General features: G+C 43.6%; 1 protein-coding gene across 1 annotated transcript in view; it reads left to right on the forward strand.

Annotated features, from left to right (window-relative positions):
* Positions 1-23,745, forward strand: part of PRIM2 (DNA primase subunit 2) — a 381,685-nt gene that overhangs the window by 14,456 nt on the left and 343,484 nt on the right. The window contains exon 2 of the mRNA XM_044253598.1: positions 954-1,077. The gene's annotated coding sequence lies outside the window, so the exon portion shown is untranslated. The remainder of the gene's footprint in view (positions 1-953; positions 1,078-23,745) is intronic.

The raw sequence follows: 23,745 nt of genomic DNA on the forward strand, positions 1-23,745 counted from the left end.
TAAAACTTTCAAATTTTTATTTAAATTCTAGTTAGCTCACATATGGTATCATACCGATTTCAAGAGTGGGTAAGGGGCACCTGGGTGGTGGCTCAGTTGTTGGGCGTCTGCCTTTGGCTCAGGTCAAGATCCCAGGGTTCTGGGATCAAATCCCACATCAGGCTTCTTACTCAGCTGGGAGTCTGCTTCTCCCTCTCCCTCTGCCTGCTTGTTCTCTCTCTCTCTCTCTCTGTCAAGTAAATAAATTAAAAAAAAAAAAGAGTGAGTGAATCTTCTCATTGGTGGTGTCTTAGATTTGATAAAATAAGTTTCACTATAATTATCACATATAATGCTCTCTTTCATTCATGGTTGAATTGACTCTAATTCCTATACTTCTTTCCCCCATTAAATTGCATTATCTTGTCTTTTTTTCTTTCCTAAGTTTAAAAAAATTTATTTTCATAATTTCTGCCCCCCCCCATGTGGGGCTGAAACTCATGACCCCAACATCAAGAGTTGCATGCTCTTCCAACTGAGCCATGCAGACCCCCCGATTTCATTATCTTTTCTAACAAAAGCAGATTTTTTGCTCCTTCTCCAAATTTTTTCTCCCCCGCTTACACACACACACACACACACATTTCCTCCCCCTTTCTCTCTCACATATCTTTATATCTCAGTCCAAGCTAAAAATAATCCTGCTCGTAAGATGCTCTGCCTTATGTCAGGCCTTATGCTTATTTTGAGTTTAGCCATGGTGAACTTCATCTATCACACTGATGCGTTTGTCTCGTTTTCTGCTAAATGACTCAGTTAATCTGTTTTGTTTGATCCATTTTACCCACAACCCTTCAGAATCAGGTGCCTTGACACTGGGGAAGAAGTTAACCCTCTCTCTCTTATAAATACGGTTAATTGGACAAATTAATTCTGATTGATACAATAAAATTTTTTTATTTTTCTTGGGCAAGGGAGCTGCCCTAGGCCAGCCAGTGCGTCTCACCCTGACCCTGCCACTCTAAGTACTGTCTGCCTTCCTGGAGCATCAAACGTGGTTGAAGATTTGCTTGCAGAAAAGTAGGACATAGAAAAAAGGTCAGTGAACATCTTTGAAAGAAATTTTTATCTTAAAGCAAATGTGAAGATATTATTGAATAGAATGAAATACCCACATGCATTTTATAGTGAAACTTTAATGACATTTCAAGCTGGTGGTAGACTACTGATGGCCACTGTGGTTGAAACTACAGGTTTTAGAGCAAGACTTTGAGTCCCACCTCCACCTTTTTCTAGCTGTGTGTCCTTGGGCAAGTGGCTTAACCTCTTTGACCTCCAATTCCTGATCTATAAAATGGGAATAATAGGATCACCTGCCTTATAGGGTTATCATGGGAATAAATGACAAGCACGTGTTAAATGTCAGAGCAGTGGCTGGAACAGAGTGAACTCTCATTAATGTTAGCTCTTTTCATTTTTATTTATGCTTCCAGGTGTCCCCCAGGGCAATTCTTTCGTTCTCCTCTTTTTGTTAAGGTGTCTTGGTGCCAGAGTTCTAGAAGCCCTTCCCCAGGATTCGCTGCAGTGGGCTGCACTTGCTTCTTTTCTGTTGGTCTTTCGTAATGTTTCAGGAATGTGCTGTTGTCTTTTCTCTTTCCTTTTTTTGCAGCACCATTAAAAACAAAGAGTAGCTGTTTTAGGAATTTGGGAAATGAAGGGAAATGAGTCTCTGTTTCACTTGTGTTTAAAATGAAAAAACCTCATGGTTGGGAAGAGCAAGCCGATAGTTAAGATTTTGGGGGCATAGATGTGAGGAATTTCAGGCTCAGCTCTCTTTGGGACTGGCTTGGACTCAGCTGGTCATAAAACATGAAGTCTGTAATTGAAGCTTTCTCTTGTAAGACTTAGGAAATGTGCAGTCTCATCTGGTTATGGCTCATTAGGGAATGAATTTTCTGACGCAGATGAGGTTTAAAAAAAACCCATAGCGTCTCTTTATTTGGTTAACATTATTTCTGCACTTTATTTTTCCTTGTCAGTTTAAAAAGGAAGAGGGAAGAGTAAAGCACCCTGCCAAAACTTGGCAGTTGAATTTCAGTGAGCACAGACTCCCTGCCTACAGCAGCGTTTGGAGTGGCTACCCCATAAGGGCCCCATAGGCTCTTCCTGGTGTAACAGACCACCATGTTCTGCATGGAGAAGAAGGCTCCAGAGCCTGGAAGCCCCAAGAAAGAACCAGTATAGGACTAGAATGCCTCTTCCATTTTATATTTATTTATTTATTTATTTTTAAAGATTTGATTTATTCGACACAGAGATCACAAGTAGGCAGAGAGGCAGGCAGAAAGTGGGGGAAGCAGACTCCCCGCTGAGCAGAGAGCCCGATGTGGGGCTCCATCCCAGGACGCTGAGATCATGACCCGAACCTAAGGCAGAGGCTTAACCACTGAGCCACCCAGGCGCCCTGTCTTGCCTCTTCCATCTGATAGCATCTTTGGCTTGACAGTCCAGGAATCGGAGGGCAGATCCTGCAATTCCCCATTGACATGGCTGGACTCAGCTCTGCCCCCTCCTCCAGAACCTAAATATTTTCCCCCTGCCAGAACCTAAATATTTGAAGGGCAGAGGGCAGGGTACACGCAGCCTAGGGGTTTGGAGAGCAGAAGGAACTGTACCTTCCCTTGCTACCCTCCTTTACCCACAAACATCTTCTAGGCTCGTGATTTTTGCACCTACAATTAAAGCATACGAATACTGAGTATGTTTTACAGTAATCGAGTGCTTCTGAGTTGCTGTGTACCATGCTAAACACAACAACATTAGAGGGCAGATACTGTGTCTATATCAAGGGTGAGCTTGAAGCATGCAAGAAAAGATTGGGGAAATTGTTTCAGTCACAGGGAGGTCAGTGTATTGGTCAGGGTGTTCCAGAAAAACAGAACCAGTGGGAAGTATGTCTATCCTTCCTCCTCTGCCTTTTGTTTCATTCAGGCCTTCCATAGATTGAATGAGGACTGCTCACGTTGGGGGGGCGGGCAATCGGCTTTACAGAGCGGATTCAAATGCTAATCTACCAGAAATACCCTTGCAGACACATCCAGAAGTAATGTGAATTTGGGTTCCCTGTAACCAGTCAAGTTGATACATAAAGTTAATCATCAAAGTTTCAGATACTGAACCAGATCTGATGGATGGGTCGGAGTCTGTTATATTGAGGACGGATGGGTGGGAGCTGTTACATTGACTTGCTATCGATGCGGAACAAAGCACATTCTACAGAAGCAAGCACTCATTTCTATAGTGTCTGCAGGCCATCTTGGGTATTTAAGTTTTGCTTGCCTGGGTGGCTGGCTGGGATGGTAGAAGGTAAGGTAAGTCACCAGGCTGAGCCCAAGGTCAGGAAGCAAAGAGATACACTCTACTTCAGTGGGATAGAGTAGATGCTGTGGTGTACCTCCTGATCCCACTTCAGAAATCATTCCCTCAGAAGCTAGGGATATTTATTGCTGAGGATGCCTCGCAGCTAAGGCCCCCTAACACTCCTATCTTCCCACTTCCACCCTCAGCTCGGATCTCCCATCCCCACTGCCTGCCGGGAACTGTGGTTCAAGGGTTCCCCTGTAGGCCACCCACATGCATTCACCGGTCAGGTGTGACAGTACAGAGACCCAGCCCCTCTCCTCAATTCAAAATATTTCCCAAGGGCCATCCCAGCTCCTGAGCCTCCTGTGGGTTTGGCTGAGGCCTTGGATGCAACTGACTTGGTCCCATTTTTCTCCCTTACCCCGTCTTGCTTCCCTTACTCTGTTAAAAGTGCTGTTTCCAAGAGCACTCCTCAGTAGTTAACCACTTGCAACCTAACCTTCAACATGGGAGGATTTTCAAAGACAGTGGCAAACCGTATGGATAGAATATAGGAAATCTGGGACCAACAGTGCCATTTACCACACCTTTGCATTTAACAACTAGACTGAACTGCATCCCAGAGTAGAACAAAAGTATGTATTGGAGAAAACAATCCCTGTCTGAAATGACTAATGTGTACTTAAACCATTAATACTAGACCTTGGACTAATTTTTTTTTTTAAAGATTTTACTTATTATTTGACAAGTAGGCAGAGAGGCAGGCAGAGAGAGGGAGAAACAGGCTCCCCACTGAGCAGAGAGCCCAATGCAGAGCTCCATCCTAGGACCCTGAGATCATGACCTGAGCCCAAGGCAGAGGCTTAACCCTCTGAGCCACCCAGGCGCCCCTCGTGTTGTTTTTGAGATGGAACTCAGTTTGCAAAGGCTGGTGATCCTGAAGAGTTGTGGGCAAATGGAAATTTTGTAGATTGAATAAAATTCCAAATTTTTGGTGGAAGTTTAGTATTCTAACGGTAAAAATGCAGTGAGTTGTTTTATGGATAAATGTCTTAATAACATTGATTTTCGTCCATGTCAGGATTTTATATGTCAGCAGTTTATTTCATTTTTATAAATAAACCCTTCCCTATCTTTTTTTTTTTTTTTAGTTTTTTTTTAGTTTTTTTATCAGACAGAGATCACAAGTATGTGGAGAGGCAGACTGAGAGAGAGAGAGAGAGGGAGAGAGGAGGAAGCAGGTTCCCCACTGAGCAGAGAGCCCGATGTGGGGCTCAATCCCAGGACCCTGAGATCATGACCTGAGCTGAAGGCAGAGGCTTTAATCCACTGAGCCACACAGGTGCCCCAACCCCTTCCCTATCTTAAAAACAATTCCATGTGTGAAATTATGGCATATTGTCATAAATTTATTTTTGATCCCTGGTTCTTAGTAGATTTCCTTTGTATCAGTTTTAAACTGATGGGAATCTTAGTAAGTTTGAGGGACTCCAGGGAAAGGTATGGGCATGGGATGAGTGGAAATGGACGCTATGGATATACTGAACAGAGCACATGCACATCCCAACAGAAGAAACATCTGGCTACACGGTGTTTCTGCAGAAAAAAGCAGGGACTGAGAAAGTAGAGAATTTGCTCTACTCAGAGATGGGTATTTTCTCCCAAGATTTTAATTATTTGTTTGAGAGATTGATAATGAGCGGGGAGGAGAGGGAGAGTGGGAGCCTGAAGCTGTGGGATTCCGTCCCAGGACTCTGGGATCATGACCTGAGCCGAGGGCGGATGGTTAACTGACTGAGCCACCCAGCTGCGACAGGGATGGGTCTTGATAACATACTACAGAAGGGCAATTCAGTGAGGAAATTAGGAGGGTTTTGTTGTTCTTGTTGTCCCAGTGCAGGGCGTGAACACATGACCCTGAGATCAAGACCCAAGCTGAGCTCAAGAGTCAGACATTTAACAGACTGAGCCCTCTGGGGCCCCAGGAAATGAAGAGTTCTAAATAGAATATTGGTTACATGGCTGTAACCCTGGCTACATGGCGGTATCCGTGTAACCATGGCTCCGGGGGTCTGAAGAAGGGCCGGCAGGGCCAGAGAGCAGATCAGAACGCTGGTGGTTGACGGGCTGGAGGCCCCAGGAAGAGGGAGAAACAGACTCAGATCAGTGATAGCGCAACAAAATCATACTCAATACTTGTGATCTACAAGTTGTGTTGATGTTCATTTTCCTGCTGTTTCCTGTGGGAAGGTTGAGGTTTTCTAATGTGTGTTTCCTGTAGTAGACAGGGTCTAGGAAATATTTTTGATATTTTATTTTTAAAAATATTTTATTTGGGGGAGAGAGAGAGAGAGAAGGTGAGTGAGGGGGGAGGACAGAGGAGAGGGAGAAGCACACTCCCCGCTGAGCAGGGAGGCCAAGGCGGGTCTTGATCCCAGGTCCCCGAGATCATGACCTGAGCCAAAGGCAGACAGTTAACCGACTGATCCACCCAGGCGTCCTAATTCCTTATTTTTTTTTTAAGATTTTATTTATCTATTTGACAGAGATCACAAGTAGGCAAAGAGGCAGGCAGAGAGAGGGAGAAGTAGGTTCCCCATTGAACAGAGAGCCCGATGCGGGACTCGATCCTGACCTGAGCCGAAGGCAGAAGCTCAACCCACTGAGCCACTCAGGTATTCCCCAATTGCTTATATTTTAAGAACAGAATTTAGTACAAGGAACTGGATACATGGGAGATGACAGGACTGAGAAGCCTAGAGTGGGACAGTACACCATCCCTGCTCCTACCATTGCCTAAAGATGAAGAGGCCGTAGGATCAAGGATCACCACGCAGAAGCTGGAACCGCAGCAGGGCTTGCTGTGAGAGGTGGGTCTGCAAATGAGAGGGTCGCTGCCACAGACAGTGCCTGGAGCAGGAAGAGACGGGGAGAAATGGCCGGGCTTCTCCCTATCTGCTCCCAGTATTCCTTCAGAGCCTCCTGTTGGCTGAACTGATGCCAAAACCAGAGAGCAAGGAAGCTGGGAAAGAAAATCCTCATGATACAGAAGATGGCAGAGGAGGGCAAGGAATGGATCCAAGAGCAAAGCAGGTCTAGAGGAGCTTATGTCCTCAACTTGCCTTCTCTCCATGGAAACGTCTTCCTTCTCTGCCGCTTCTGAGTCTCTGATCCTGACACTGGCCTCATCCAGGCTCCCTTGGTAGCCGGTTTCCATTTTGTGCAGTGGAAGGGGACACAGGCAAGAGATTGGGAGGGGCGAGGTCAGGTTATTGGAAAGGTCAGATTATTCTCTGACAACCGCCTGCCCTCCTCCCACTACCCTTGCCACTCTCTCCCTGTTGGAGATCCCGCTGGCGGGCCTCTTCTGCATGGCTTCCAGACTCACTAGGACTCATTGGGGTTGCAGTGGCTTCTGGGTGTCTTATTATCTCCTGTTGAGTCTCTTTGTTCTGCCCATAGCTAGCTCAGTTGTATCTTTATGCAGTCAAATGCTCTACCACTGAGCTATACCCCCTCAGTTGTATCTTTATGAACGTCTCTTCATTTGAACAATTATGTTCTGTTTCCTGCCAAGATCCTGGCTGATACCCTGACCTACTGTATTCATTTTCCAACTCCTTGCAAGTGGTTTGCTTTCCCCCTCTGTTTAGATCAGCGGTGTGGCCTGGTGGGAAAAGCCTGGCCTATTGACAGACGTGGTTTTATTTTTGACTCAGTTGTATACTGACTGGGTTACTGACTGGGGAAGTTATTTAACTGAGCCTCAGTTTTCTTGCCTGCAAGGTGGGGATAATAATGGCTGTCACTTGGATTAAATAAAATCTGTGCCTGACTGGTATGTTCCAGGCCTCATAAGCCTAATATCACCGAACAAGTTCTCACGTTCTTTTCTTTTTAACATTTTTAAAAATTTAAATTCAGTTAATTAACGTATAATGTATTATTGGTTTCAGAGGTAGAGTTCAGTCTTCTGTAATACCCAGTGCTCGTTACATCACATGCCCTTCCCAATGTCCATCACCCAGTTACCCCATCCCCCTACTCCTCTCCCCTCTGGCAACTCTCAGTTTGTTTCCTGTGATTAAGAGTCTCTTATGGGGGGGGGCGCCTGGGTGGCTCGGTGGTTTAAGCCTCTGCCTTCAGCTCAGGTCATGATCTCAGGGTCTTGGGATCGAGTCCCGCATCGGGCTCTCTGCTCGGCAAGGAGCCTGCTTCCTCCTCTCTCTCTCTCTGCCTGCCTCTGTGCCTACTTGTGCTCTCTCTCTGACTATCAAATAAATAAATAAAAATCTTAAAAAAAAAAAAGAGTCTCTTATGGGGATAACCTGGGTGGCTCAGTTGGTTAAGCATTTGCCTTTGGCTCAGATCATGATCCCAAGGGCTTGGGATTGAGTCTCACATCGGGCTCCCTGCTCAGTGAGGAGTCCGCTTCTGCCTCTGCCCTTCACCCCACTTGTGTTCTCAGTCTCTCATTCACTTTCTCTGAAATGAATAAATAAATAAATAAATAAATAAGTTTTTTCCCCCCTCTCTGATTTCGTCTTTTATTTTTTCCTCTCTTCTACTATGATCCTATGTTTTGTTTCTTAAGTTCCACATATGAGTGAGATCATATGATAATTGTCTCTCTCTGACTAACTTATTTCACTTAGCGTAATTCCCTCTAGTTCCATCCATGTCATTGCAGATGGTAAGATTTCATTCTTTTTGATGGATGAGTAATATTCCTGTGTGTGTGTGTGTGTGTGTGAACACACACTACATCTTCATTCATCTGTCAGTGGACATCTGGACTCTTTCCATAGTTTGGCTATTGTGGATATTACTATAAACATTGGGGTGCAGGTTCCCCTTTGGATCACTACATTTATATCTTTGGGATAAACAGTGTGGAGTTTTCTCAGAAAGTTGAAAAGAGAGCTACCCTACGACCTAGCAATTGCACTACTGGATATTTATCTCACATTTTATTTTTATATTCCAGTTTTTGTGGTGTGGATCCCCATCCTATTTGACTGGAAGAAATTCCATTCAGAGTATCTTCAGTTATTTCTAGAAGTTCTCAAAAGAAATTCCCACGCTAACCTATCTTTCTTTTGCAGTTGCCACGGGCTTCTGCTCCCACATGTCCAGCATTTGCTTGCAAGGCTATTGCTGAGGCTTTGCCAAAGCTACGTTTTCCCAGGGCCACTGTCCATCATCAGAACACTGTCCATGCCGGAGTTGTTGACCCTCCGAGCTCCCAAAGGGTCTAGTCCCTGGGAGGCCTCCCTGTGGAGAGGACGGGAGAATGGCGTTCCCCTGCCTCTGAGCGGTCTCAGTCCCAAACATATAGAGCCTCTCAGAGTTTCTTTGACTAGTTTCTCACCTAGTTTCACATGAGAACAAAACAGCTCAGCGAGGTTCTGGAAGTTGTTTCCGCCGTCTCTTCTGGAGGGAGATCATGGCCAGGCTAGAAGGGGAATAGATGCTTTGCCATCTCTTCCCTCTTTCTCTCCCTCCCTTCCACATCTCTCGCCAAACCCCAAGCCCTCCTTCCTTTTCCATTTACTAAACTGAAGCTTCTGTACACAGCAGCCATTGCGGGATGGAACAGTGGGAGTCGATTAGGGAGGAGGAGGTGTGTGTGGGTCCTTGATGAGCCAGTGTCCACGCCAGTTATGCAGAAATCATTCCCAGTATAAAACTGGTGCAGAATGAAGTCTTAATAAAGGGTCGACGCTATTATTATATAAATAGGAAACCCCATTTCCTACCAATCCTATACTACAGGTTCTTCAAGGTGGCATTTAGATGCATTGCTTGCAAGAAGCCTGCTGTAATCTGTTGAGTATGAAGTCCTCTCTCCCTCTGCATTCTTTCCTAGGGCTGTGGTTACAAAGTAGCAAAAACCAGAGCAGTTTATAACAACAGAAATTTCTCCCTCACTGTTCTGAAATCCAGTTGTCAGCAGAGCCATCCCGTTTCTGTTGGCTCCTGGAAAGAATGACTCCTTGCCCCTTCGAAGCTTCTGGTGGCTCTTGGCAAACCTCCATGTATGTATCTTGGCCTGTGGCTGCGTCACTGCTGTCTGCTCCCACCTTCTTGGTTTGCCATGGTTTTTACAAGCTCTTCTCTCTCTGAAGGACATCAGCCCTGGATTAGGCCCCACCCTGATGACCTCATTTTAACTTGATGATATTTGCAAAGACCCTAGTTCCAAAAAAGATCACATTCTGAAGTCCTAGGGGTTAGGATTTCAACATACCAATTTTGGGGGGACACAAGTCAATCCACAACATCCTCCAATAATCTGAACTCCAATACCAATTTTCATTTTTTTATGTCTTACATTCTAGTTGATTGTGTAATAATTTTTTTAATTAAAGATTTTATTTATTTGAGAGCGTGAGAGAGAGAACAAAAACAGGAGGAGTGGGAGGCAGAGGGAGAGAGAGAAGCAGATGGGGCAGGGAGCCTGATTTGGGACTTGATCCCAGGATCCTGGGTTCATGACCTGAGCCTGTATTGCAGTTTTTCGCAATTTTTCCTTTTATCTCCCCTCACAACATTGAACACTCCAAGGACAGAATGTATTTCTTTTTCTTTTCTTCTCCTCCCCCCCCCCAAGATTTTACTTATTTGATGGAGAGAGAGAGAGAGCACATAAGCAGGGTTGCAGCCCCAGGAGAGGGAGAAGCAGACTCCCTGCTGATCAGGGAGCCTCTTGTGGGGCTTGATCCCAGGACACCTGGGATCAAGACCTGAGCTGAAGGTAGACGCTTAACCGACTGAGCCACTCAGGTCCCCCAAGAATGTATTTCTGATTCAGTTTTGTGTTCCTGCCTAGCCATAATAGGTTTGGTAGTTCCTAAATGCTTGAGTTTCTTTCCTGACTCACGACCAGTCCATTAGACCTGAGCAAGCCGCTGCCTGCTCAGTGTGTGCAGTTTTGAGTTTCTTGTGTTTTTGGCCCTTTGGCTGGTATCTTTTTTCTTGAGAGAATATGGATCAAGAGGATGGTTTCAGCCTGCCTCAGGGGTGAAATATTTATGTTTTCGGAGAGTGAATAGTGGGCTTCACTCTACCAGGGAAACAATCTTGTTTGTCCTGTGTATGTGTCTGTCTCTCTTTTTTTTCCCTTCTTTTGCATTTTCAGCATCCCGCTGATGTCCTTAGTTACAGTTGCTATGGAAGTATTTTAATGTTTCCTGCCGTGCAGGGCGATGTGGTGCCTAGAGCCCTCTTTAGTACATTTGTGATGATGCCCAAGCCATGGGATTCATTTGCTAATTTTCTGGCCTGGTAACTGGTTGTCATCAGGGGAGTGATGGGCCTTTCTTTTGGTCCCCTGATTTATTACATTGATTTTCTTTTTCTTGGGTTCTAGAGTGCTCATCATCTTACATACTCAGCTGATTATTTCACAGAATATAATGACAGAGCCAGCCCCATCTTCTTGTCATTGAGTAAATCAGAGAACAGAGGCAGTGTTTTTGATACTAACATGGCAAGGGGTGATCTGAGCTTGTTAAAACACTCGAAATCTTTCAAGGATGCAGAATTTAAGGATTGAAACTAATAAGTGGAAGAGAGAAAGCTGGGCTATCTGGAGACTGGGACTCTGGTCTGTTTTATAAAATGGGAAAGTAAGTAATACCCATCACCTGCTTGATAGGATTGTTGTGAGAATAACGTGATTAATGTATACAAAAGCAGTTGTAAGGGGTGCCTGGGTGGCTCAGTGGGTTAAAGCCTCTGCCTTCAGCTCAGGTCATGATCTCAGGGTCCTGGGATAGAGTCCCGCATCGGGTTCTCTGCTCAGCAGGGAGCCTGCTTCCTCCTCTCTCTCTCTGCCTGCCTCTCTGCCTACTTGTGATCTCTGTCAAATAAATAAATAAAATCTTAAAAAAAAAAAGCGGTTGTAAGCTGTACAATGCTATAAATGCTCTCAAATGCCACTGTGAATAATGTCAGTTACAATCTTAATGGTCTTGGCTCTGCATTTGACCTGGTGACCATGAGAAGCAACTTAATCTCTGGTAAAGACCCGAGTTGGCCTCTTTACTAAGCCATCTGGGCAAATAAATGTTCAGGCCATTTTGTAGCATTTTCAATGTCAAGAAGTTTTGGGTGTTAACCTTTTCTTTCTTCATTTTTTACTGGGGAGGAAAGGGATAATATGACTTTAATTAAGCTAAAAAGGAAGAGAAATCTTGATTTTTTTGGTGATCTTTTTCAGATTCGTTAATATAAATTCTCTCTGATGCATCTGTTGCTTGTTTGCTGTATTGGCATGTCCTGTTGTAATTTTGTTCCTCCAAGAAATTTTTTGTGTGTGACTTTGGTTTAGGGTAGACATTCGACCCCTTACTAGAACACATTTAGGCATGCAGACTTTGCTGTTCCAAAGAAAAGTCCTGAATGCATTAGTGATTTGATTTATGTATTCTAGGTGTTGGGGTGTTTTTTTTTTTTAAGATTTTATTTATTCATTTTAGAGAGCCTGAGCAGGGGGGAGTGTGGTGGAGCAGAGCTGGAGGAAGAGGAGGGGGGAAAGAATCTCCAGCAGACTCTGTTGGTTATCAGGGAGCCCTACATGGAGCTCATGACCCTGACCTCATGACCCTGAGATCATGACCTGAGCTGAAACCAAGAGTCAGGGGTGCCTGGGTAGCTTAGTAGTAAAGCGTCTGTCTTCAGCTCTTGTCATGACCTCAGGGTCCTGGGATCAAGCTCTCCTGCTCAGCAGGGAGTCTGCTTCTCCCTCTCCTGGGGCTGCTCCCCTTGCTTGTGTTCTCTCTCTCTCAAATAAAATCTTTTTTTTTTTTTTTTAAAGTACACTCATCTTAAAAACAAAAACAAGAGTAGGACCCTTGATGACTGAGGTATCCAGGTGCCCCATATGTATTCTACCTTTTGAAAATCTACCTATTCTAGAGATGTTCCAGAAATTGATATCATTGCAGTTAAACAGAATTCTTTATGAAGCATTTTGTGCCTGACAGCTCCAGATATATTCATTATGCAGCTTCTCTTGAAGCATTTTCAGTTTGCTCATTTGGAGCAAATTTTTTCTGCTGAATGCAGTTGGTTCCTAGACACTGACTCATTTTCCTAATACGAGTACACTTTTTTTTTCCAGTTGACTTTCTCCTGCCAGTATGTCATCCAGTTCTTCCTTAGTGTCCTGTCAGAATATGGTCAGCTCATCATGAACAGGAAATGGGCTTCTTGTCCACTCTTACGAAAGTAGAATTAAGTCACATATTTTGATTTTTAAATTATAAGAAAAGGAGAATTAAAAAAAAAAAAAAGGAATGGCCAGAAACCTAACTAATTTTCATCCTCAGGATTGTTATAAGGAGCTTAAATAAATGAGACACCACAAAACAAAATCTGCAGTTTGCAGATTTTTTGAGTAGAATGGATCAGAATTTCCATTTTACTTTAAATATCAAATAGCTTAATGTGGTCAGTATAAATAAACCCAGGAACCAGAGTTTTCTTGGAAGACAACAGCTGTTTCATGTGGGCAGATGAACATCTCAACACAAAAACTTCGCCATATGCTCAGGACTATTTCGATGTATTTAGCTTTTGGTGCAGATTCCATCTCTGTAGAAAACAAACCCAGAAGACCTTACAAAGTCAAGGATAAAGAACTCATTTCACTTAAATGCCAGTAATGTCAGCCCTAAAAATCAGAACTTTTAGTTCTACCTAATCTAGTAATCACTGTGACAATTTTTGCAGTCACGGTTGCATAATTATGGGGACTGACCACAGTGACCATTTGTGTAGAAAAGTCTGAAGTTATTGAAGCATATAACATAGATCACAGATTTGGTTCAACTACGTAGATGATTCACCCCAGAAACGTTCCTCAGAGGGGTGCCTGGCTGGTTCAGTTGGTAGAATATGTGACTCTCAGTCTTGGGGTTGTAAATTCGAGGCCCACAGTGGGTGTAGATTACTTAAAAGTAAAATCTTTGAAAGAAAAAATGTTCTTCATAAATTCCATTGAATTATTTGGTTACTTGCCCCAATCTTTCACTTTAGTTGAGGCTATATGTTGACTTTATTGAAATAATACCTTATAGGATAAAAATAGTTTATTCTGCCACAATTTCTCTTCATTGCTAGTTCAAAAATTTCTCCCAAAGTTTTGATGGGTGCCAGTTTGGAACCAATTTCTTTAAGCCTCAATTTTTGCATTTGTGGAAGGCGAAAACAACATAAAGCTGTTGCATTGATTAGTGGAATGGTACAAAATACTAACATATATTAAATACTCAGTAAATCTAGATATTTTTCACTTTTACTGATATTTACTGATAAAGATGTGGCTTTGGAAGTCATTAAATGTTTTGTGGCATAGCTCCTTAGCCATGAAAGACAAGTGTCCTGATACAAATCTTCAAAAAAATACAGTGCTTCCAGACGCAAAATGAATTACAGAATTTAAGCAACTACCCTCATGAATTAATCAAGACATGGTTTTACCTTATTGTTTGATAGTTGCTTTGGAGCAGAGCTTGATACACAAAGGCTCACTTTGCTTGGATATTATTTTTATTACTATTTTGCCAATTTAAAAAATATTACCTACTACAATGTGATAAGAATTTGGGTGCAAGTAGTTTCTTTGGGACGTGACCCCAGCAAGCATGATCAAGGAGTGGGAAAGTAAGACTGGCAAGAAAGGAGTGTCATTAAGGGTGACTTGATAAGCAGTACACTGTAGTGGGGGACGGGGCTCAATCCCACTCAACCCTCTGAGAGATTTCAGAACATGTTGGCTTTAAGCAAGGTCCTCCATTTAGCTCAAAACTGTACATATCTTATCACTTACCATCAATTTATTTTAAAAGATTTTATTTACTTATTTGACAGAATGGAGAGAGCATAAGCAAGGACAGCAGCAGAGGGAGAGGGAGAAGCAGGCTCCCTGCTTAGCAGGGAGCCCAATCTGGGACTTGATCCCAGGACCCTGGGGTCATGACCAGAGCCAAAGACAGACGCTTAACCATCAGAGCCACCCAGGCACCCTTCACTTTCTGTGCGTTTTAACCACATGAAAAAGTTTGGGAAGCATTGCTATAAACCTTGCTTGGCAGAAATACAGAGACTTCAGCTGGAGAAATGAAAATTTAGTTAAGTAGTGGGTCAGAAGGTGTGAGGTCAGAAGTTAGAGGCTTTGGGTCTTTGTGTACCTGGAAACCCAAAGGCAGAAATTCAGGTAAAAGCAGGGTCAGTGGGAGGAAACTACAGAGAGGCAAATGAAAGTTTGTATCCAAGCTGTCTGAAAAGTATTATGGACTGCTTGTGAAGCTCAGTGCATTATCTCATTTAATTCTCATGATAATCATGTGGATTGGGATCTTTAATTTTTTCCCCAACCCCCCAACTGAGCCACCCAGGTGGTTTGCTTTCTTTCCTCCCTCCCTCCCTCTCTCTTTCTCTTTCCCTCCCTTCCTTTCTTCCTAACTTCCTTCCTTCCTTTTTAAAAAGATTTTATTTATTTAGTTGAGAGAGAGAGAGAGAACAAGAGCCAGGGGAAGGGCAGAGAAGCAGACTCCCTGCTAAGCCGGGTCTTGATTCCAGGACTCTGGAATGATGACTTAATCCAAAGGTAGATGCTTAACCAGCTGAGGCACCAAGGTACCCCCCAATATTAGAATTTTCTTAAATGGCAGGATATATCGACCTTGGGAAACAGGTTTAAGTTTTGCTTGTGCTTTCCAATGGTATAAACAAGAAATGACTCAGGTCAAATTAGTCTTGAAAAATACACTAAGTTGGGGCGCCTGGGTGGCTCAGTGGGTTAAGCCTCTGCTTTCAGCTCAGGTCATGATCCCAGGGTTCTGGGATTGAGCCCCGCATTGGGCTCTCTGCTCAGCAGGGAGCCTACTTTCCTTCCTTTCTCTCTGCCTGCCTCTCTGCCTACTTGTGATCTCTGTCAAGTAAATTAAAAAAAAAAAAAAGAAAGAAAAAAAATACACTAAGTTAAGCTTTGTTAATATGACTACGCTGGTTTTGTCTGCTCATGGAATATTCAATGCTGGTCTCTTTTTATTTTAACATATCTGACATGTTTCTTTCACACCATTATAGACTCATTAATGGCAGAAACCTTGACAGTCACTGCTTTTTCACCATGATATAAGAATCCCTCCTATAATTTCAAAATTCAAGATAGTGGTTAACTGGGGCACCTGGGTGGCTTGGTTGGTTAAGTGTCCTATTCTTGATTTCAGCTCAAGTCATGACCTCAGGATTGTGAGATCAAGCTTCAGGTCGGGCTCTGAAGTGAGCGCTTCATTCTCTCTCTTTTCCTTCTGCCCCTGCCCACTTGTGTTCTCTCTCTCTCTAAAGGGAAAAAAAAAAAAAAAAAGAAAAAAGGGAAATTCTAATACTATAACCAGTCACTGTGAAGAATAAACAGTCACTGCTTTCTCACTGTATGAGCTACTTGATAGCACTATTTAACAATGAGCCTCATTCCATGTTCCTGATTTACAAACCGTCTTTTTGGTGTATGCACTGTAAACTTTTACTAATTATTACTTTAGTGATTTACTGATTTTACTTCTGTTATTTCTGAACTTTTGACATATGCTAAGCCATCCATACTTCCTATAATTTAAGAATTATTTCTTATAAGGATGCCTGGGTGGCTCAGTTGGTTAAGCCTCTGCCTTCAGCTCGGGACATGATCCCAGGGTCCTGGGTTCAAGCCCCACGTCGAGCTCCGTACCTGCTTCTCCCTCTCCCTCTGCCTGCTGCTCTCTCTGTGTGTTCTCTCTCTAACAAATAAATAAAATTCTGAGGAAAAAAAATTATTTCTTACATTAAGAATTTAATTTCTTATTTATTTTAATGGGCACTGAATGTTTTTGAATTACCTTTGATATGATACTAATAAAAATGGCTTGCTAATTGTTTAAAGCATTGATTATTAGCTACTCTCTTTAATTAGACTGGAATATGCTGTTTGAATCAATAATAGCTTAGGCAACCAGAGGTGATTAAAAAAATTGAGCATGAGAAGGTTGTGAATTAAAGGCTAGAAATGGGGGCGCTTGGGTGGCTCAGTGGGTTGGGCCTCCGCCTTCGGCTTAGGTCATGATCCCAGGGTCCTGGGATCATCCCGGGGTCCTGGGATTGAGCCCCGCGTTGGGCTCTCTGCTCTGCAGGGAGCCTGCTTCCTCCCTCCTCTCTGCCTGCCTCTCTGCCTACTTGTGATCTCTGTCTGTCAAATAAATTTAAAAAAAAAAAAAAAAAAGCTAGAAATGGAAACAAATAGGAAGCCCAGCTACTGAAAAATGCAGAAAGGGAGATTATGTTGAACTGTATCATAGAAGAGATCTGAGAGACACACAGAATTAGGTGTTGTGTGAAGGGAGGCTATGGAGCTATAGGAGTTGAACATACGGAAGCAGGAGCAAAATGGTTTTCAGCTCTGCAGTGTTTGGGCTTTAAGAGAGTAACAGCTCTTGTTTCTGGCTTTGCAATTTCAGTGAGATTTAGAATAGCCCTATGAACATTTTTGAAGTGTTGGGGGCGGGTGAAAGGTTGTATGAATTATGTAAATTGCCACTTCAGTGGGTGGGGGCACTTGCTGGCTCCTGTTCCTCTTTGGTCTGGGGAAACTATTAGGGTTTCCTTCAAATCAGGAATGTAGCCAGAGTGCCCACTAGGTGGTGCTCACATTACTGTATGGAATTCCATGACCTCTATTTAGTAGGATACAAGGATATTAAATGTTAGAACCAAAAGGCAGAACATATCTACGATTTGAGCCTCAGGACATGAAGTTTTCATATATTGAGATAACATGGCTTTTAAAAAATATAATGTGATATCAAAATGTCTGTGCACAAAGGGTGGAAGAAATGCTACCTCAGAGTCAAGGTTAACGTTGTTGGTAAGAAAGCGAATTTCATTCACTATTTTTTTCTATTGAGCTTTAAGAATAATTGTAATACACTAGGTTCTGGGGCATTTATGAAGATCTTAATTTATATTATCATGTCTTTTGGCCACCAACATTGTGAAGAATCTCATTTGTACAATCTTTCAATATCATCTCCAAAATGGGTAAGATGTGGGTTGGTAACTCTGTAAAGCAATGATTTGGGGGAAAGAAGGGGAAAAAGGTAAGCAGAATGAAATGCCAATTGCTGAGGCAAGGAAGCAAGGCTAGAGTAAAAAGGACATGCCATTACTGCTGATGGTTTCAGATTCCCTCAGGCACGATTTATCTATCATCTGTCTATCTGTATCTATCTATCTATCTATCTATCTATCTTCTTATTTTTTTTTTTAAAGTAATCTCTGTACCCAGTGTGGGACTGGAACTCACAATCCCAAGATTAAGAATTTCATGCTTGGGGTGCCTGGGTGGCTCAGTGGGTTAAAACCTCTGCCTTTGGCTCAGGTCATGATCCCAGGGTCCTGGGATTGAACCCCGCATCAGGCTGTCTGCTCAGCGGGGAGCCTGCTTCCTCCTCTCTCTCTGCCTACTTGTGATTTCTGTCAAATAGATAAATAAATTCTTAAAAAAAAAAAAAAAAGGATCTCATGCTTTACTGATTGAGCCTACCAGGTGCCCCACCCTCCAGGCACAATTTAAAAATATATATGTTCTGCTTTTTGGTTGTAACATTTAATATGGTCCTGGATCAATCCCGATATTGCTTTCTCCAGTCCTGCTCTTGGACTGCCAGGCAGCTAGAGGAACATCTTCTATCAGGACAGTGCGGTGCTATTACAAAGTCAGGTTTTGGATGGAGGCTGACGTTCTGGAAAGATGGTAACTTTAATGTGTTTTCTTTGCTCTCACTGCCAACCCAATATAGTTCCTGCTCCTGAGCTACTTAGGCCCTGGATGTGAGGTGGCTAGCTCTGCTGGGGTCCTCATGAAAAAGCACCCTGGACTTTATACTCAAGGACCAAATGGAATCCCCCTTCACTCTTGCCTAAAAGGAAACATAAATGCTCATAGCAGCAGTTGTCATAACAGCAAACACTGAAAACCATCCACATCAGTTCATCACAGAATGAATGAATCAACTGTGATACGTTTATACAATGGAATACTCTGTAACACAGCACTGATAAGGAACTCTAGAGCTCCATGTTTCCAAATGAAAACAAGCAAGTCTCAGTGGTGGTATACTTGAGTATGATAAAATGAATAAAAAGTTAAAAAAAACTGTCAAACAATACTGTGTATATGTATATATACATACATACACACATAGAGACTTATGTTGTAAGAGTGAAGGACAGTAGTTACTTTAAGGGAAGAGCATGGGTTAGGGACACATATACAGGGACCTTAATTATAACTATAATATCATGGTTTGTGAGCTGAATGATGGTGGAGACATGATCATCACAATATACTTTTTTTGCTTGTCTCAAATGATTAAAAGAAGAATGGGGAAGGTGGGGAAGATGAGGAGGAAGAGGAGAACCAAGAGGGAGAACAGGAGAGGAAGAGGTAGAGGGGGAGAAGACAACTAAGGAGCAGGAATGGGAACTGGCAGGCTAGTGAGTTCCAGGAGATACATGATTGTAGGCAACTGGTCACCGCCCTGGCTGGCTCCCTTGGAAGAGCACGTGACTCTTGATCAGCCCTACATTGGCTGTAGAGATTACTTAAATAAATAAAACCTTAAAAAAAAAAGTCACCTCCACAGAGACTTAGTACAAAAAGGAATACTGAGAGGATGATTCCTTTTTTTAAAAAAAAATTTATTTATTTATTTGACAGAAAAAGAGATCACAAGTAGGCAGAGAGGCAAACAGAGAAAGAGGGGGAAGCAGGCTCCCCACTGAGCAGAGAGCCCAATGTGGGGCTCGATCCCAGGACCCTCAGACCATGACCTGAGCCAAAGGCAGAGGCCCAACCCACTGAGCCACCCAGGTGCCCCTGAGATGATAATTCTGAGGTTGGATTGTGTGACTGCTAATGACATCAGGTGAAATAGGACAGGAAAGCACCCTTTCAAATGGAGCAGATTAATTCATTCATTTATCAAAATATATTTGTTTAGTGTATGTGCTCCGCACTGTTCAAGGGCACAGCAGTGGACAAAACAGCCAAAAATCTGCCTTCGTGGAGTCCAGGTCTCTGGCAAGCAGTCTTTCTGTGTCCAGCCCGTTTGTGTGGAACTTCCCAGCAAGGCACCCAGGGAAGGAGAGGGGTTTATTCATCCTACAGATATGCACTGAACACTACCCAGATGGTACCCTCTGCAGGATGCTGGGGCTACGGAGTGAATCTTTGCCTTCAAGGAGCTTGGGGAGAGCCACATACGCCCTGAGACATTTGTAGCTCAGTGTGTTGGAGGAATGCATAAGTGACCTTGGGAACAGAAGTGGTGGGGAGTGTTGGGAGTCGGCTTCTTCTTGGCCATGGAGTTGATGGTCTTGGGACCATGACGGGAATTCAGAGTCAGTGTGGGTTACCTGCGTGAATGAAAGATTCTGCCTGTGGACCGTATCTAAGGTGGAGCTCTGTGTTCTAGGGCACTGGGAAGAGTCTGTTCTCCAAACCTGTCCCCTTACCCTGTTGTCTGCTCTCCTAGCACCAGTGTGTCATTATTAGAAATTCATTCCATTGCCTCAATACTGTCTTATTTTGAATAATAAGCTATTGTATCAAAAATATTGGAACAGGGGGGTGGGAGGTTGGGGTACCAGGTGGTGGGTATTATAGAGGGCACAGCTTGCATGGAGCACTGGGTGTGGTGAAAAAATAATGAATACTGTTTTTCTGAAAATAAATAAATTGGGGGAAAAAATATTGGAACACTGAAAAGAAATAAAATGAAAAAAAAAAGATATTTTATAAATTCTTTATACTCTAATTTGTAACCTTATTGTTTTGACAAGAGCTATGTCTCCAAAATGTCTTGCTGACAATAACAAATAAATATCTGACATCTGAGAGACATAATACTATATATGGATGAAACGTGTCTGTGTTCTTATTTTCCTCTCCGAGTGTTCCACGGTTTGAAGGCGACTGTAGGGAAAAGAGGAGCTGTGGGTGAGGGAGTGGCTTCAGCTGGGAAGGGGTCCACGAAGGAAGTGGGAAAGGATGTGCAGCGGTTGGAGAGGGGGCCTAGTTATGCACCACGATACACACGAGGAGACCTCTTCCCTCAGCATTGTTCTGGAACTCTGTGGAATATTTCCCCCCCTCCCTGAGTGATAATGACATTGATACAATGAAGCAAATAAGAACACAAGCAAAGACAGTATGTATTCATTGAGTGATTAGTTTTGTGCTTACTGCTTGCCTGGTATGTGTGGGGCCTGTGCCAGACCCTGGGAGCATGGCCTGAGCATCCATTAAAGGCACTTGCTTGTGACTGCTTAGAGTGTTTGTTCAGCTGTTCAAAGGGGTGACATTATGGTCTGTGAAACCTAAGCCCAGCTCACTGAGGTCATGGTACTAGAGGTTTGGCTTTAAAGTCAGGGGTGCCTGGGTGGCTGGGTGGCTCAGTTGTTAAGTAACTCCCTTCGGCTCATGTCATGATCCCAGGGTCCTGGGATCGAGGCCTGCATTGGGCTCTCTGCTCAGCGGGGAGCCTGCTTCCCCCTTTCCCACTTCCCCTGCTTGTGCTCCTTCTCTTGCTGTTTCTTTCTTCGTGTCAAATAAATACATAAAATCTTTTAAATAAATAGAATAAAATAAAATCATGTCTCTAAGTCCTGTCTTAAGAGGAACTTGAGCCTGTAAAGGTTTTATAGGGTGGAAGCCACCCATTAGATTTGGAAAATTTTACTGCTTACTTGACTGGTCTCTCTCTTTTTAAACTTCTGGAAACTGCATTCCCTCAGTGTGGGAGGAGTGGGAAATCCCTGCTTCGTCCTTTTTCAAATCCCACATGGGTAGATTGCTTTTACGCTGTCGGGGAAATAACTTAAGGTATGACTAGGGAAGTTGCTCTCACCATTTTGAACTTTTGTGGGTCAGTAACTGCAGTGCCCTGGGGAGAATTTCCAGGAATTCAGGACTGCTGGATCAGTCCACACCAGGCAGGATGCACCGCCCACCCCACCCCTTAAAAAAATTATTTTATTTTTTAAAAGATTTTATTTTTTGACAGAGATTACAAGTAGGCAGAGAGGCAGGCAGTGAGACAGAGCAGGGGCGGGGGGGGGGCGGGGGAAGCAGACCCCCCTGCTGAGCAAAGAGCCTGATGCGGGGCTCCATCCCAGGACCCTGAGATCATGACCTGAGCCGAAGCCAGAGGCTTAACCCACTGAGCCACCCAGGCACCCCAAGCTACCCCCTTTTTGTGGAGAACTGTATGACTAGATGGAGGCGAGTTTCTCTTTGCTATAGGGGCTTAGCAGAAGGTTGGTTGCTCTGGGCAGGAGGGCACATAATGAATGTAGTGAATGGAATTCATGTCATTCAAAAAAGGTCTGAGGCCCTACTCTGTGCCAGCACTGTGCTAGGATTCAAGGTGGAAAATGACAAGAGTTCTTGTCTTCACGGAGCTCACAGACAAGGGAGTGAGGCAGATGAATGGAAGATAAATGCTAAAAGCAGGCAAAGTATGGTACTCTGGCTGTATGGGTTGACGGAATGGCAGGGAAGTCCTGAGCTGAATGCTAGGGTAGTAGCCCTGAATTAGGGGAGGATTTGGGAAAGGGCTCTCCACACTGAGGACATCCTACATGGATGAGATAGGCTGGGGGCCTGTAAGTGGTTCCGGATGACCAGAAGGGAAGGAGGCAAGAGATGAGGCTGCAGAGGAGGGCAGAGCCCAGATGTCAGGAGGCCCCTCATCTGCCGTGCTGAGAAGTCTGGATGGCACCCTCAACGCTCCACAGAGACATCGAGGGATCTGGAGTAAGGCAGTGAGCATTTTTTTAAAAGATTTTATCTATTTATTTGACACAGAAAGAGAGATCACAAGTAGGCAGAGAGACAGACAGAGAGAGAGGGGAAAAGCAAGCTCCCCACTGAGCAGAGAGCCTGATGCAGGGCTTGATTCCAGGACTCTGAGACCATGACCTGAACCGAAGGCAGAGGCTTAACCCACTAAGCCACCCAGGAACCCCAAGGCAGTGAGCATTTAAAAGGGGTTTTGTTTCTTTGCTTTTTTCTTTAATTTTTATATTTTGTCTTATGAGATTTAAAAATTCTCACTGAAGAAAATCTGGAGGTTATAGAAGGGTGCAAAATGAAAACATAAAAGCAACCTTTAATTCCACCTCACAGAGGTAACCGTGGCCACTATATGGGTATATTGGGTACCTAACTTTTTACATGTTTGTGACCATTTTATGTATAAAACTCTATTTTGCTTTTCCTCACAGATGGAACCTTCAAGACCCCACAGCACAGCCTGCACATGGCAGCAGCTTCCAGCACTAATTCCAATAAATCCTCACTCACTAAGATAGCTTTTTTTTTTTTTTAGATTTTATTTATTTATTTGAGTGAGAATGAGTGCACAAGCATGGGGAGCGGGAGAGGGAGAAGGAGACTGAGCTGGGGATCTGATGTGGGGCTCATCCCAGGACCCTGGGATCATGATGTGAGCCAAGCCAAGGCAGATGCTTAATGGACTGAGCCACCCAGGCGCCCCTTCCCTAAGATAGTTACAAGTGGTCTCCAGGTGTTTCTCCTTATGTTTTAAAAAAAAGTAATAAAACTCAGTGTCTGCATGATCTTGACCAGTTTAAACCCTGAGTCTGACCCAACAGTTACTGGCTTTGCTCAAAGCCAACACTAAATGATTTATGATCAGTTCTCAAGTACTCGGTTAAGTCACTTGGTCCTCATAGATTATCCAAGGAAAACATCAAGTACTGGCAAAAGCCACTACTAATGATAGACGAGACTATCCCAAGCCTCATTCCTAGACCCTCTGTTTGTTCCTTTTCACCAGCTGATGTGACTTCTTTCCTTTATTTATTTTTTTTAAAAGATTTTATTTATTTATTTGACAGAAATCACAAGCAGGCAGAGAGAGAGGAAGAAACAGGGTCCCCACCGAGCAGAGAGCCTGATTTGGGACTCGATCCCAGGACCCTGAGATCATGACCTGAGATCATGACCTGAAGGTAGAGGCTTAACCCACTGAGCCACCCAGGCACCCCAAGAAGTGACTTTCTTTAAAAGATACCCTTGGGGGCGCCTGGGTGGTTCAGTGGGTTAAGCTGCTGCCTTCGGCTCAGGTCATGATCTCAGGGTTGTGGGATCGAGTCCCGCATCGGGCTCTCTGCTCAGCAGGGAGCCTGCTTCCTCCTCTCTCTCTCTCTCTGCCTGCTTCTCTGCCTACTTGTGATCTCTCTCTCTGTCAAATAAATACATAAATAAAATCTAAAAAAAAAAAAAAAAGATACCCTTGGTACTTATTTGTCCCATCTTAGGGGAGGACC

The sequence above is a fragment of the Neovison vison genome, chromosome 1, assembly GCF_020171115.1.
Source record: "Neovison vison isolate M4711 chromosome 1, ASM_NN_V1, whole genome shotgun sequence".
NCBI classification, from domain to species: domain Eukaryota; kingdom Metazoa; phylum Chordata; class Mammalia; order Carnivora; family Mustelidae; genus Neogale; species Neogale vison.